The following is a 15,488-nucleotide window of genomic DNA, read 5'->3' as shown; positions in this document are numbered from 1 at the left end:
ACTTATGTTCGTCAGAATCGCCACCATTAACATTGCCAAAATAAACAGGTTTTTGTGACCCTAGGCTATGACCTCTTTGGCGTAGAGGCCTGAAACTCACCAGTCATGATCCTCCTAAGAGTCCCTACAATGCTAGAAAATGTGCCACTGCTGAGCCATCGCCCTTTGAAAAAATTTGAGATTTTGGAAAGTGAAATAGGAGGCCCAATGAAAGCCTATGAGGGATTTTAGCACTTTTGCACCCCCGTAACTCTGGTTTGCAGAGATGCTCCTGGAGTACCAAATTGAAGATATCGAGCCCGATATCATTCAAATGTACCCAGTCCGGGTGAAAATACAGGGCTTTTCCCTCCAAGCTCACATGACGGGCCGCCTGCTGTACCGCAAATCTTGCCATCTCCCTATTGACCTTGATCCTGGATCTGTCCATGGCATGATGGCTGCGGGCATACCGCCAATCAAACCTGGGAATCATTTCCGACCATATAATACATACCTTCGGTACCAGCTCTCGTATGGCCAGAAGAACCTTCTTCATGGCCTTAATCAAGCCCCTCATGGGACGCTGACCCATATCATTCCCCCCAGCATGAATTACCAACACATCTGGCCACGGGTTTGCCAATAGCTACCCCTGAAACTAGGACCAAAAATATTTCCACTGCAGCCCCCTAACCCCATGCCAGAAAACCCGAATGCTATCCTCGTCCAAACCCAGCTGTCGACCCGACCTCCTTAGTTCCGCCCGTTTTGCTTACCCCAATCCACCCCAGACACTTCCTCAGGACTGCCACAAACTGGAATCGCGACAATACAGTTGCATCCGTATGTAGCAGCAAGCGCCCCCCTACGGCTACGGCACGCCATGTATTCCCTCCACAGTTTTAATGGGCCGATGTTACATCAATGAAGCGGGTACAATACCAGTTGAACCCCTTTCCCTAACTGATCTGTCTTCGATTTACTGATCCTAACCACGAGCGCATCCCCTTGTTCCCAAATATCATTCCGCTCCAAACCTCCCTCTCCCTTTTTATTGGCACTGACCAATTCTCCCACCCTTAACGCTGCAAAAAAGGCTAACGCAAATGCCAAGCAAAACAGCCCAACCTTATAATCCGAAACGCATACGTCCCGAAGCTCCCGGACCATGCGTTCCAAAATGTCCCATGTAACTGGCCGTCAACGATCCATGACTTTATGATTCTTCCTCCACCCCTTTAATGCCTGTCGCACAGCAAACCCTTTTGTAAAATCAACCCACCCACACAGTTTGGCCAAGAAAGCTAATGCTGCCACCTTCTTGTCCAGGGTAGCCGGAGACACCCCCCTTCCATCCAGTGTCCTAACATCCAAATAAACAAATCTTCCCACCCAGCTGCATTGTCACCAAAAGACCACTGCTTCTCCCACATAAACCAGTCAGACCACACCTTGTTATATGCCGTCAACGTCGAGGGGGCCACCGATTTTTGAATCCAGGTCCACAAACCCCCTAAATCACGGCCCACATGAACTCCGGGCACTGCTCCCCCAGTTGACGAGCGTCTGGAGCCAGGGTCCTGAAGCGATCCCACTGGAAACGAAATAACGCATCAGCAATCTCATTATGTTTCCCAGGGATATGTACAGCATTAAAGTGAATATTACGCCTTAAGCAAACTAAAAAAAATCGCCTCAGCACCTTAATCACTGGACCGGACGAAGACGACAGAGAGTTGATAGCCTTCACTGGCGCCGTGTTGTCCGACCGAAAACACACTGCCTTGTTACTCAGCTCCCCACCCCATAATTCCACTGCTACCCACAGCGGGAAAATCTCAAGAAAAGCAATGTTTTTGATCAAATCCGATCCCAGCCAGTCCGCAGGCCATCTCTGGGCACACCATCTTCCTGAAAAGAACACCCCAAATCCCACTGACCCTGATGCATCAGTGAACAGCTCCAGGCTGTCCAGGTCCCTGAAAGGATACAGCCAGTAAGCCAATCCGTTATAATCTAACAAAAATTCCCTCCAGACTTCCAAGTCCGCTTTGTGCTCCTTGTTCAGCCTGATGAAGTGGTGGGGTTCTGTCACCCCACAAGTAGCTAGTGGTAACCGCCTCGAAAAGATCCTGCCCATTGGTAATACCCTACATGCGAAATTTAATTTCCCCAGCAATGACTGAAGTTGCCGCAAAGTCACCTTCTTTGCCCCTAACACCGTCACGACCTCCGCCAGCAACCCTTCCAATTTATCCGCAGGCAGCCGACAGACACCCTTTATCGAATCAATTTCTATACCCAGAAATTCATCACTGCTCCCGGTCCTTCCGAATTCCCAAAAAATCTCAATCATCCCCCACAATGCCAACTCACAAATACGAATTCCCTTGGGCCCAACGCAAAATAAATCATCTAAATAATGTGTAATTGCCATGATGCCAGTCCTCTGTTGCACCACCCATTCTAGGAATGAACTGAACAATTCAAAGAATGAGCAGGAAATTGAACATCCCATCAGCAAACATCTATCTAGATAAAAACCCCCATCAAGATAGCATCCGAGTAACCGTACTGTCAGGATGTACGGGAAGGAGGTGAAAAGCCAACTCAATATCGGTCTTGGCCATGAGGGCCTCAGGCCCTGCCTCCCGATCCATCCCAATCGCAGAGTCAAAGGACGCATAATGGACCGACGAAAGCTCAGATGGTATCCCATCATTCACTGACCCCCCTTTGGGGTATGACAAATGATGTATCATCCGAAACTTCCCAGGTTCCTTTTTTGGTACCACCCCGAGAGGGGACACAATCAATCCCGCAATTGGTGGCTCGGAAAAGGGGCCCGCCATCCTTCCCAAAAATACCTCCTTTGCCAATTTTTCCCGGACCACTGGAGCATGTTCCCTGGCTGACTTCAGGTTCTTGGTGTGTATGGCGGATCCCGAAGCCGACGAAGGTATTCTAAAGCCTTCCGTAAAACCTAGCCACAATGCCGCAGCTGCCTCCTTATCAGTGTAGCACCCTAGCCAAGGGGCCATTTCCCCGACCTTCACCGGGGTCCTCCCTTTTTCCAGCCATGTCTCCCAACCTCCGCTGACCACTAGGTCCCTTGGATCTCTTAAAGCATTGTGTCCCCATGTGTGGTCCGTTACAGAAAGAGCATTCATGTCAGAACCAACAGCTTGCTCCAAACTTGCATTGACCTTCGTTAAAGGCCCAACAGAGGCAGCGCATCACCGCACCTGAAACCCCTGCAGCCGCCAGGGTGGAACTCCCTGGAAACAACTGCTGCGCTTCTACGGTTGAATATAGGCCCCCCTTTGCATTCATAACCCGTAACCAAATGCCTATATCCTTGTGTCCCCAGTCCAACACTAGCTGCTCTGACATCCTTTTGACGAAACTGTTCGTCGTACTGCAGCCACGGCATTCCCCCGTAAGTCTTGTAAGCTTCCCAGATATCAACCAAATAACTAAAAAGTGCGGCACATTTTGCTGGTTCTTTTCCCCTATTAAGCTGGCCATGATTGCAAAAGCCTTCATCCAATTACCAAATGTGCGCGGGATGAGCCGAAACCGCCTACGGTCCTCATCATCCTCCTTCTTGTGTTCCTTACCCGTGACTCATCTATCAATGTTGAAGTGTTTCAACAGTAATAATGTGAAAATATCAACATATTCACGTTTTAACACCTTTTCCCTCCTGTTTCAAGTGCGCCCCCAAAGGCCCCTCATAGCACGTATAAGTGTGCCCTTTTGCTAGGTCAGAAATGGGCTCTGGTTTATCTGACTTTTTTTCCGCCTCGCCTATCCCAGCTTGCGCTTGCGAGGAAGCCACCTCACCTGTCGCCGACCCCTCCCCAGAGACTGCCATCCCAGATACTGGTTCAGTGTTACTAGCGAGCGTCGTACCACTCGCCGCTACCCCCCAAACCTCCTGCAGATTTGCTGCGCCCGTGCCACCTAACTCACCTTCCCCTAGCCGCTCTAAAAATGAACGCACACTCTGCTGCAAACCCTGTACCCCCTCCCCCCTTTGACCCCCTGCTACCATACCATGTCCTTGTAAAGTGTGTGTAGGTACAGAGAGCATCTCACCTGCAGGACGCGCAGGTGTATCTGTCCTGCCGCCCGTCACGGTGCCTTGATCCCCCGGTCCTGGAGTCTGGTCATCCACGGATGTTGGCCGGGTCAGTGTCGCGGAGGGTGTAGCACTTCTCATTCGTCCTGCACCCGATTGATCCATCTGCAATGAAAAGAAAGAGACAGGGCCTGCATGTACACTTGTGCCGCCAGCCCCACCCAGCATTGAATCCCCAGCCAAGGGACTTGCTGCACCCATGTGACCCCCGGTTTGCCCCTGAGGCAGCCCTGGTGCCAATGTCGACCCTAAACCCCCCGTCTCTGACAGGCCTAGGGCAGGGTTTTGAAAGTAACCCCCCCCCGGCCCTTGAGCAATAACGAATGGGCCCCCAAATGGCAGCGCTGATGGACCCCCCATCTGACTAACCCCCCCCAACCTGCAGCCCCTGAAAAGCTCCTGGGCCCCATGGGAATACAAAGGGCCCGGCTATGCCTCCACCCAGGCTACCAACCTGACCTACTGCTGGTCCCCCTGAAGTCCCCCTGCTCTGTGTCCCCTGTACATGCAGGGGAGGGAAGCCCGCATTCATGGCCACTGCTGGGCCATCCTGTGCTACCCCTGCCCCACCAGACATGTTCCCCTGCCCTAAAACCATCCCTACAGCTCCCTGTCCCGCTGGCAGCAACCTGGTGGCAGCTCCCCCCGCTGGGGCCTGCTGTGCAGGAGTATTCTGTGTGGCTGCCTGAGGACGCCCCCCCCCTGCCCTGCGGCCGCTATGCTCCCTCCTGACAGTGCACCCGACCGAGTAGGCAGCCTTTTGTTCCCCTTCCTCCTTCCCTTCCTACTACCCACCTCAGAATCGCCCGCTGCGGGCGCCGCTTGTTCCACCGGTCTGCCGCTGTGCTCAGACGCACCACCGCCCTCTGTGTTGTCGCTCGTCCCCACCACAGGCTGCTCCCCACGCCTGGATCACATGATTATGTGTCTAGTGAGACCATCGTTTCCAATATCACTGAAGCCTGGTTGAAGCATTTTGCTCAAAATTCCTGAACAACTTTAAAGGACCACCACAAGTGTCAACTTACTGTCCGCATCCACGAAAACACAATTCAGTAGGTATTAAGCCCCAGTGTGTTTGGGGTCCTGAACCAATGGTAATAGATGATGTAATTTTGTTAGTATGTTAATAGATGATTTGGCCATAATAATAAAAAGAGTTCCCTAGTTATCCTGCATGAGTATTTTACAGCATCAATCCTGGGTAACTTCTCTGTATATTATTTTCCTTTTGTATGATGAAGCCCTAATCTTGGAGAAAATAGGAGATTTCTGAGTTTGGGCTGCTACTTTCTGGGGCTAAAGCTCTACCATCTTCTCCCAGCATATTCCTAATATACAAAATATTATTTTCTTTCCATAACTCACAGCCTTTTGTCCTCAAGAGTAAGGAGACTCCTTGGGTGCGGTTACAGTCTCTAAGTATAATGCTGCTTAATTTTAATGACTTTCTTAGGATTAAGAGGTCATGAAGGATGGAAGTGATTACATTATCTTTCCAGGGAAGATGTTTAAGATGGAATAAGTGAACCAACGAGCCTTCCATTGCAAATAATCTGGAAATATTCTCCTCCATTAACAAAGTTGGACCATTCAAGTTGCTCAGTAATATTTCAGCAGGTTAGGAGCACCTGCACCTCCCTGGCATTTAGATCTGGCTAGAAAATCAATAGCTTTTCTTGCCATGGCAAAGGGCAGTGCCCTAAATAAATATAGAGCTCTCAATAGACTGCTTATTTTAAGGGCATTTATTCAAATAAATGATAAAGCTTATAGGAGGACCATCTTCTTAATTGAAAAATATAATGTATTAAAAAAGAAAATGTATTTTGTTTTGTAGAAATCTGCAAAATTGTGAGTCTGCATAACCTCCAAATATTTAATTCCCCTTGTCTTTATCTTAAAGCCAAAGCTTTCATCTGGAAACTCCTGATGCTGGGGGGTTTATTGAAAGGACACATTTGCACTTGCTCATTTTGAATTATAACATTTACATTAGCAGTTTTAAGTACGAGAGCCTGAATTGTGTTTAATAACTCCAGCCAGTGGTTTGATGCACTAAGCAAAAAAAACAACAACAAAAAAACAATCCAGTTGTGATGAAACGCGGAAAAGCCGCTGCCTCTCAAGGTGAGGCGGCTGTTCCGCGTCCAGCAGGGCGTCACAACGCGGAAAAAACGCCGCATGCTGCATAGGCAGAGCGGCGGAATCCGCATTGGTAACAGCGGAATCCGCATTAGAGGCGGCTCCCGCACTCAGTTCACTGGATACATTGCAAAACAGTACTGGTGTGGCTGGGACTGATAGTCCACCTAGATTCAGAGTGACACGCGCGCGCGCACAGAGGCAGAGCTTAAATAACAGCCAGAAGGGAGTCAGCTGACCAGGCGGGTCAGCTGACATTTTCCACTACTCTCATTGGTCCAGCAATTAGGGAGGTCCTGGAGAGGTCCTTGTGTATATATACTGCTGGCTGTTCACTTGCTCTTTGTCTGGCGTTGCAAACACATACGTGGGAGCACTCAGACCTGTAGTCAGATCCTTAAGTGTGCCGGGACCAGCTGGAGCTGTAATCCTACACTTAGCTAGATTCTGTTGATAGCTTAAAGTACTAGTTTGATTGTGATTATCTGTTATGACTCTTTGCCTGCCTGACTATCCTCCTGAACTCTGATCTTGTACCTTGCCATTCTGATACTCTGTTGCCAAACCCCGGCTCATCCTTAGACTCTGCTTCTGCCTCCTGATCTTGTACCTCGATATTTCTGATACCCTGTTGCCGAACCCTGCCTGTACCTAGACTCCGCCTCTGCCTTCTGATTCTGTACTTTATCTGTCCGTGTGTTACAACCTGGCTTGTCCGACCTCGAGAACCGACCTTACTATTGGAGGCAGTTCCCCGTCCTGTTAGTGACACTACCTCCTGAGTGTCACTTTCAGACGAACCTTCCTACTGTCAGCCCGACTCCTCCCGCCTTGGAGAGTTCAGGTCTTCGGAAGGAAGCCGTGCAGTACTCCTCACTGCACTGAGGCCAGTCCTCTAAGTGTTACTGTTACACCAAACACTACACTCTACTCAGGTGAACCGAGGTTAGCTGGTATATCGGATTATGGGTGATACTGCAGATCACTTATAATCTGGTATACATCTGTATTCCCAATGATACTGCAGATCACCGGTAATCAGATCCTCTCTGTGCTTCACCGTTCGTTACAGAACGACAGACCAAAAGACAGATGGACGCACGCGCTGACCCCCTGAATGTGCTTGCCACTTCGGTGGATAACATCCATCAAGCACTGGGCCAGCACAAAGCCTTAATTGATGCTCTAACAGGCTCTGTGCAAACCCTCCAGACGTCAGTTGATTCGGTGCGATCCCCTCCTAGTGATGACATACGTATGTCCGTACCTGATAAATTTTCCGGCCACAAATCTGACTTTCGAAATTTTAAGAGTAGAGTGTTGTCATATTTCGAGTTGAGACCCCGATCCTCGGGAACTGAGACCCAACGGGTCATTTTTATTAAGACTTTGTTGACTGGCGACTCCCAGTCCTGGGCATACAACCTGCCCCCCACAGATACAGCTCTGACCTCAGTAGAGGAATTCTTTAAAGCCATGGCAGTAATATACGACGATCCAGACCTCGCTGCGACCTCTGAGCGGAAGCTCAAGCTTTTGCGGCAAGGCAAGGGATCGGTCGAAGATTAAGCGGCAGAATTTCGTAGGTGGTCAGTTACGGCCAGGTTTGATACCTATGCTTTGTTAGATTATTTCCTGTCTGGGCTGTCGGATGAGGTCTCCGACCTAATGTTAAGCCAACCCGAGCCCAAAACAGTCGATGAGGCCATCTCATCGGCCATTCGAATCGACCGTAGGCTACGTTATCAAAGACAGACTAGGGGCAGTCATCGTGTCAGGGCAACATCTTATGCAGCTCCTCCCGTAGCACCCCTGGTAACTCCATCTCCTTTGGTCTCATCATCTCCAGTCGTGCCTCCACCTGAGCCGATGCAGATCGGTCAGTCTAAGCTGACCCAAGTGGAGAGAAGACGGAGAATGATTGAACAGTTATGTTTATACTGTGGTGAAGGGGGACATAGGGTACGAAACTGTCCCATTAAGCCGGATAAGAATAAGCCGGGAAACGCTATCGCCTAGGAGTTGTAAGGGGTGACACCCTAGGCGCCCAACTCACGCCCCTAAAAGAAAGACGGTTGCTTCTTCCCTGTACAATTTCCTGGGAAGATAAAACCGAGGTCACGGAAGCCTTTATTGATTCAGGCTCCGCGGCAAATTTCATGGATTTCGAATTCGCTAAGAAATTGGGGGTTCCGCTCACACCGGTGGATCCACCCGTGCAGGTTACGGCAGTGGATGATTCTCCTCTGCAGAGGAATCATTCCCTGACTCTAACACCAAAGGTCGGAGTTACCATAGGGGTATTACATTGGGAGACGTGACAGTTTTTTGTGTTACATATGGCCACCTCCACAATTATACTCGGCATGCCATGGCTACACCTACACTCCCCACACATTGATTGGGCCTCTGGTCAATTAATTTCCTGGTCAGATCGTTGTTTTCAGCACTGTTTAGGGAGGGTGACTTTGGGCCAAACCAGGGTTCAGGTGGAGGGGGTTCCTGAACAGTATATGGAATATGCTGATGTATTTTGCCCCAAGGCAGCGGATAAGTTACCTCCACATCGCCCTTTCGACTGTCCCATCGATCTCCGTTCAGGTTGTTTGCCCCCCCCGGGGCCATTTGTACAATTTGTCGGGGCCCGAAAAATTGGCCATGCAAGATTACATTCGTGAGAATTTGGCCAAGGGTTTCATTCGCCCGTCCCGGTCACCTGCTGGGGCAGGTTTCTTTTTCGTTAAAAAAAATTGATTACCGGGGACTTAATAAGATTACGGTGAAGAATCGCTATCCGCTGCCTCTGATAGACGATTTATTCACACAGATCACTGACGCTAAGATCTTTTCTAAGTTGGATTTGCGGGGCGCGTATAACCTGATACGCATAAGAAAGGGCGATGAGTGGAAAACGGCCTTTAATACTCCGGACGGGCATTACGAGTACTTGGTAATGCCCTTCGGGCTGTGTAATGCCCCGGCCGTTTTCCAGGAACTCATCAACGAGGTCTTCAGGGAGGTGTTGGGGAGATTTGTTCTAGTCTACCTAGATGATATACTTATTTTTTCCAACAACCTCTCTGAGCATAGGACCCATGTAAAATTTGTTTTGAATAAACTGAGGCAAAACTCGTTATACGCTAAACTTGAAAAATGTAGTTTTGAAGTAACGTCTGTCGCCTTCCTGGGGTACATAATTTCCACCACAGGCCTGTCTATGGACCCTGCCAAGGTCTCCGCTGTTCTGGAATGGCCTCAGCCAGTTGGGCTGAAGTCTCTTCAGCGGTTTCTCGGCTTTGCTAACTATTACAGGCGGTTCATAAAGGGGTACTCCACGGTCATTTCTCCACTTACCAGTCTCACTAAGAAAGGGGCAGATACTACTCACTGGTCTCCTGAGGCTCTACATGCTTTTTCCACCCTGAAGGATCTATTCTGTTCGGCACCCATCCTCAGACATGTGGATACTTCTTTCCCATTTATTGTTGAGGTAGATGCTTCAGAGGTCGGAGTGGGGGCTGTGCTGTCTCAGCGATCAGGCTTGCAGGGTAGAATGCACCCGTGTGCTTACTTCTCTCGTAGATTCTCCCCAGCAGAGAGGAACTACGATATAGGCAACAGGGAGCTCCTGGCCATTAAGTTGGCTTTCGAGGAATGGCGACATTGGTTAGAGGGAGCAGAGCATACGATCACGGTTTACACTGATCACAAGAACTTGGAATACATCGAGGGGGCTAAGAGGTTGAGCCCCCGTCAGGCTCGATGGTCATTATTTTTCTCTAGGTTCAGCTTCATTATTACATACACTCCGGGTAGCAAAAATGTTAAAGCAGATGCTTTATCCAGGTACTTCGAGCCAGAGACAGCACAGCCCTACGTTCCAGAGACCATTGTTCCCCAGAGGTTGGTACTAGCAGCAACTGGAACTTAGGAAGATTTGAAGGAGACTTTGGTTCCCTTCCAACAAGACATCCCGGAAGGGAAGCCCGCAGGGGTTATGTTCATTCCCCTACCTTTTCGTCTCCGGGTTTTAGAGATGTTTCATGCGCACAAGAATGCTGGGCATCCTGGGGCATCTAGAACACAAGATCTGGTAGCCAGATGTGCCTGGTGGCCTTCCTTGGCAGTGGATTGCAAGGAATATGTTAGGGAGTGTGCGATATGTGCGAAAAGCAAACCCTCCCGGCTGGCACCTGTCGGTACCTTGCAGCCTTTGCCCACCCCGAGTGAGCCGTGGACCCACCTGTCCATGGATTTTGTGGGTGAGCTTCCCGGATCTGAAGGCATGTCAGTCATTTGGGTGGTGGTCGACCGCTTTAGCAAAATGGCCCACTTTGTGCCCTTAAAAGGACTCCCCTCGGCTCAGGAATTGGCCGAATTATTCATTGTTCACATTTTCTGTTTACACGGCATTCCAGAAAACATAGTTTCAGACAGGGGAGTCCAATTTGTTTCCAGATTTTGGAAAGCTTTTTGCCATCTAATGGGCATGAAGCTGGCATTCTCGTTGGGCTACCACCCGCAGACAAATGGCCAGACTGAGAGGATAAATCAGTCCTTAGAACAATTTTTGAGATGTTATGTTGCGGAGGCGCAAGACGACTGGGTCAGATTCTTCTCAGAATTTGCTCAAAATAATTTGAGAAATTCCTCCTCCGGATTTTCTCCTTTTCAGGTGGTGACGGGGAGATCGCCCAAATTCTCTCCCTTGCCAGTTGCCTCTTCTCCATTTTCAACCCTGGAAACCTGGCACAGGGCATTTAAAGATATCTGTGGGTCGGTGAAGAGTAATCTGGAAAGGGCATTCCAGAGTCAAAAGGGTCAGGCTGACAGAGTGGAAGTTCCAGCCAGGAGACTTGGTCTGGGTGTCCACTCGTCACTTGACCCTGAGACAGCCCTCGGATAAACTGGGCCCCAGGTTTGTGGGTCCATTTTCAGTAGCCAAGAAGATCAACAACATTACTCACTCCGTTGATCTTCCCGCCAGCATGCGTGGGGTAAGGTCCTTCCACGTATCCCTGCTTAAGCCAGCAGTCCATGTGGGTCCCATTCCTCCTCCTCCCGTGGTGGTAGATGACCAACCGGAGTACGAGGTTGAAAAGATTTTAGATTCACGCTTTGTACAATACTTGGTACAATATCTCGTACATTGGAAGGGGTACGGCATTGAGGAGAGACAATGGGTACCAGGGAGTCGTATGCATGCGGACGAATTAAGGAAGGAGTTTCATGCCTTACACCCCGAGAAACCCGGTAGGAGTTGTCCGGAGTCCACTCCTCGGGGGGGGGGGGGGTACTGTGATGAAATGCGGAAAAGCCGCTGCCTCTCAAGGTGAGGCGGCTGTTTCCGCGTCCAGCAGGGCGTCACAACGCTGAAAAAACGCCGCATGCTGCATAGGCAGAGCGGCGGAATCCGCATTGGTAACGGCGGAATCCGCATTGGTAACGGCGGAATCCGCATTAGAGGCGGCTCCCGCACTCAGTTCACTGGATACATTGCAAAACAGTACTGGTGTGGCTGGGACTGATAGTCCACCTAGATTCAGAGTGACACGCGCGCGCGCGCACAGAGGCAGAGCTTAAATAACAGCCAGAAGGGAGTCAGCTGACCAGGCGGGTCAGATGACATTTTCCACTACTCTCATTGGTCCAGCAATTAGGGAGGTCCTGGAGAGGTCCTTGAGTATATATACTGCTGGCTGTTCACTTGCTCTTTGTCTGGCGTTGCAAACACATACGTGGGAGCACTCAGACCTGTAGTCAGATCCTTAAGTGTGCCGGGACCAGCTGGAGCTGTAATCCTACACTTAGCTAGATTCTGTTGATAGCTTAAAGTACTAGTTTGCTTGTGATTATCTGTTATGACTCTTTGCCTGCCTGACTATCCTCCTGAACTCTGATCTTGTACCTTGCCATTCTGATACTCTGTTGCCGAACCCCGGCTCGTCCTTAGACTCTGCTTCTACCTCCTGATCTTGTACCTCGATATTTCTTATACCCTGTTGCCGAACCCTGCCTGTACCTAGACTCCGCCTCTGCCTTCTGATTCTGTACTTTATCTGTCCGTGTGTTACAACCTGGCTTGTCCGACCTCGAGAACCGACCTTACTATTGGAGGCGGTTCCCCGTCCTGTTAGTGACACTACCTCCTGAGTGTCACTTTCAGACGAACCTTCCTACTGTCAGCCCGACTCCTCCCGCCTTGGAGAGTTCAGGTCTTTGGAAGGAAGCCGTGCAGTACTCCTCACTGCACTGAGGCCAGTCCTCTAAGTGTTACTGTTACACCAAACACTACACTCTACTCAGGTGAACCTAGGTTAGCTGGTATATCGGATTATCGGTGATACTGCAGATCACTTATAATCTGGTATACATCTGTATTCCTAGTGATACTGCAGATCACCGGTAATCAGATCCTCTCTGTGCTTCACCGTTCGTTACACCAGTGAAAATAGGCAGCCTATCTAGTCCTGTGTTACGTGCTGAATGGAGTGGTCACCATCACCATATTAACCACTACAGCACTTATTCTGGTGTTCAGACTGTGGATTCTAGTAAGCAACTGCTCTCTCACCTAGAACTGGTGAAGAAATTTACCCAACTGAAGATCTTGTCCATGGAGCGAGAGTATCTGGTCAAGCCTCACGTATTCCATCTATTCCAAGACTCTCCTAATATTATCTTTGGCTAGTCTCCCCTGGACAAACTCAGTTTGGTCTGTATGGATGAGGCCTCTGAGCACTGAATTCAGTCACTTCACCAAGATTTTTAAGAAAATCTTAATACTTTTGTTAATTGTATTAGAGCCTATAATTAGAGACTAAATTATTGTCCCAGTTTGGCTTAGGCATCTCTATAACAGGGTCCTTCAGTAATTTGTAAGGGAATTTATCTTTTTCCTTAACATCCCTGGCGGTTAATTTTTTTTGCCAAATTGGCAAAAAAAACTTTTTTTAAAATTTTTTTTTTTTTGTTTCATGTAAAGCTACCAGAGTGGTAGCTACATGAAACACCACTAGAGGGCGCATGTGTCCCTCTAGTGCGATCGTCGCCGGCATCTATAGCAAACAGGGGAACGCGTATACAACGCGTTCCCCTGTTTGGCTTCTCCTGTCGCCATGGCGACGATCGGGATGACGTCATGGCGGCGATCAAGCTGTGCGCGCGGCTAGCAAAGTGCTGGCTGCGCGCACAGCAATTTACAGATTAAAAATCGCCCCACCAGGGGCTGAGATCTCCCCCTGCGCGGCATAGCCCGAGCTCAGCTCGGGCTTACCGCCAGGGAGGTTAAAGAGACTCCGTAACAAAAATTGCATCCTGTTTTTTATCATCCTACAAGTTCCAAAAGCTTTTCTAATGTGTTCTGGCTTACTGCAGCACTTTGTACTATCACAGTCTCTGTAATAAATCAATGTATCTTTCCCTTGTCAGACTTGTGAGCCTGTGTCTGGAAGGCTGCCAAGTTCTTCAGAGTTGTGGTTCTGCTATGCACTTCCCCCTCAGGAGGGAAAGAAACACACAAATGATCTCTTGAGATTCAAAAGGAAGGCTGTATACAGCCTGCTTGTGTATGGATGTATTTTCTATGTGTGGACATACTGTACATCAACCTACTTCCTGTTTTGGTGGCCATTTTGTTTGTTTATAAACAAACTTTTTAAAACTGTTTTTAACCACTTTTAATGCGGCGGGGAGCGGCGAAATTGTGACAGAGGGGAATAGGAGATGTCCCCTAACGCACTGGTATGTTTACTTTTGTGCGATTTTAACAATACAGATTCTCTTTAAGTATTTTATTGTATAGAGAAGAGAGGTCAGGGGCCAGGAGATCTTTGTACCTCCTATTAGAGGGCAGTATAGGCACCAGGACCTGGGCCACTTGAACTCCCTACTATCTGACTGCAAGTACTTCCTCTATGTCGACAGGGGAGTTCAGGGTGGCCCTGTGGGCTGTCTGCCACAGTTATTTTTCTTCAGGGAATTTCTCACTAATTCCCAATGTCAGTTATTTTCACTGTGTGCAGTGGTGTATCAAGTTTGTTGTTAATTTATATTTGATAGGTAAACCTCAACACTCAGATTAGGTGCACACATAACATAACATGAAAGGCTGCTTTTATGCCATGTGCATATTTTTGTGTGTGCGTTTTTTGTGTGTTTGCTGTGTTTTTAATACGTTTTTTGTGCATCTGCGTTAGCATTTTTTTAACTGTAGATGCGTTTTTCAAGCGTTTTAATGCATTTGCGGTTCACATATACAAAGCGCATATGCGTTTTTTTTTACAAAAATGCATATAAAAAACGCATGGAAAATGCATGAAAGACACATACCATTGCATTCCATTGACTTTCATTATGTGCGTTTTTGATGCATTTTTGCAGTACATGCAACAAAACTAGCGTTTTTGAAATCGCACGCATACAAAACGGATATGTGTTTTTCCTGCGGCCCATAGACTTCCATTAGCGGCAAAACCGCAGCATTTTCCGCAACGCTTGCGTTTCTGCTAAGTGTGCACCTAGCCTCATTCTGTTTTATTGGTGGAATCTTAATTGACTTCCTTAGTGCAGTTGATTTAGCTAGACTGGTGGTCTTTGTCCCTGGCTTGTTTTAACTCCAATTGTTTAATCTTGTTACAAACTTCTATTCTAATCTTATCATCCTATTTTTCTTACATGATGAAATATTAATGAATACTCCTCTAATTACTGCTCATTGATTTCTGAGCCTCATCATGCTTAAAATTTTTTGTAGCTTCAGGCTCTGCTAATATTGATTTGTTTAGTCTAATTCAGAGGTCTTACATACCACCCAGAGGAAGTGGAACACAGCTGATACTGAGGTGTCACCAGGATGTTACCAGGACATTTTAGAATGCTCCACTTCCCTGATGTTATGAATGAGTGAGGCAAACATGCTGATTCTTAAGGGGTGGAAGTAGCAAAGATGTCCAAAAACTGGCTGCTATTTCAGGGTAACAAGTCCAATAACCCTACCTGGATGACTGCCTTTCTCCAACGGTCAGTTAAGCGGTGTCCATCAGTACATATGGATGTAATATATTTTTCCAATCTGGCCATAAAGAATTAGTATATGCTAAAATCATGTGATGTCTGTAGTAACATTACAATTATCAGTATGATATCACTTGAAATCCTAAGTCACCAGGGTGCTTATATATAATTAATTTTAAATCAGTTATCAGACCAATGTTGC

Source organism: Hyperolius riggenbachi, chromosome 1, assembly GCF_040937935.1.
Source record: "Hyperolius riggenbachi isolate aHypRig1 chromosome 1, aHypRig1.pri, whole genome shotgun sequence".
Lineage (NCBI taxonomy): Eukaryota > Metazoa > Chordata > Amphibia > Anura > Hyperoliidae > Hyperolius > Hyperolius riggenbachi.
This window is presented reverse-complemented; position numbering follows the sequence as displayed.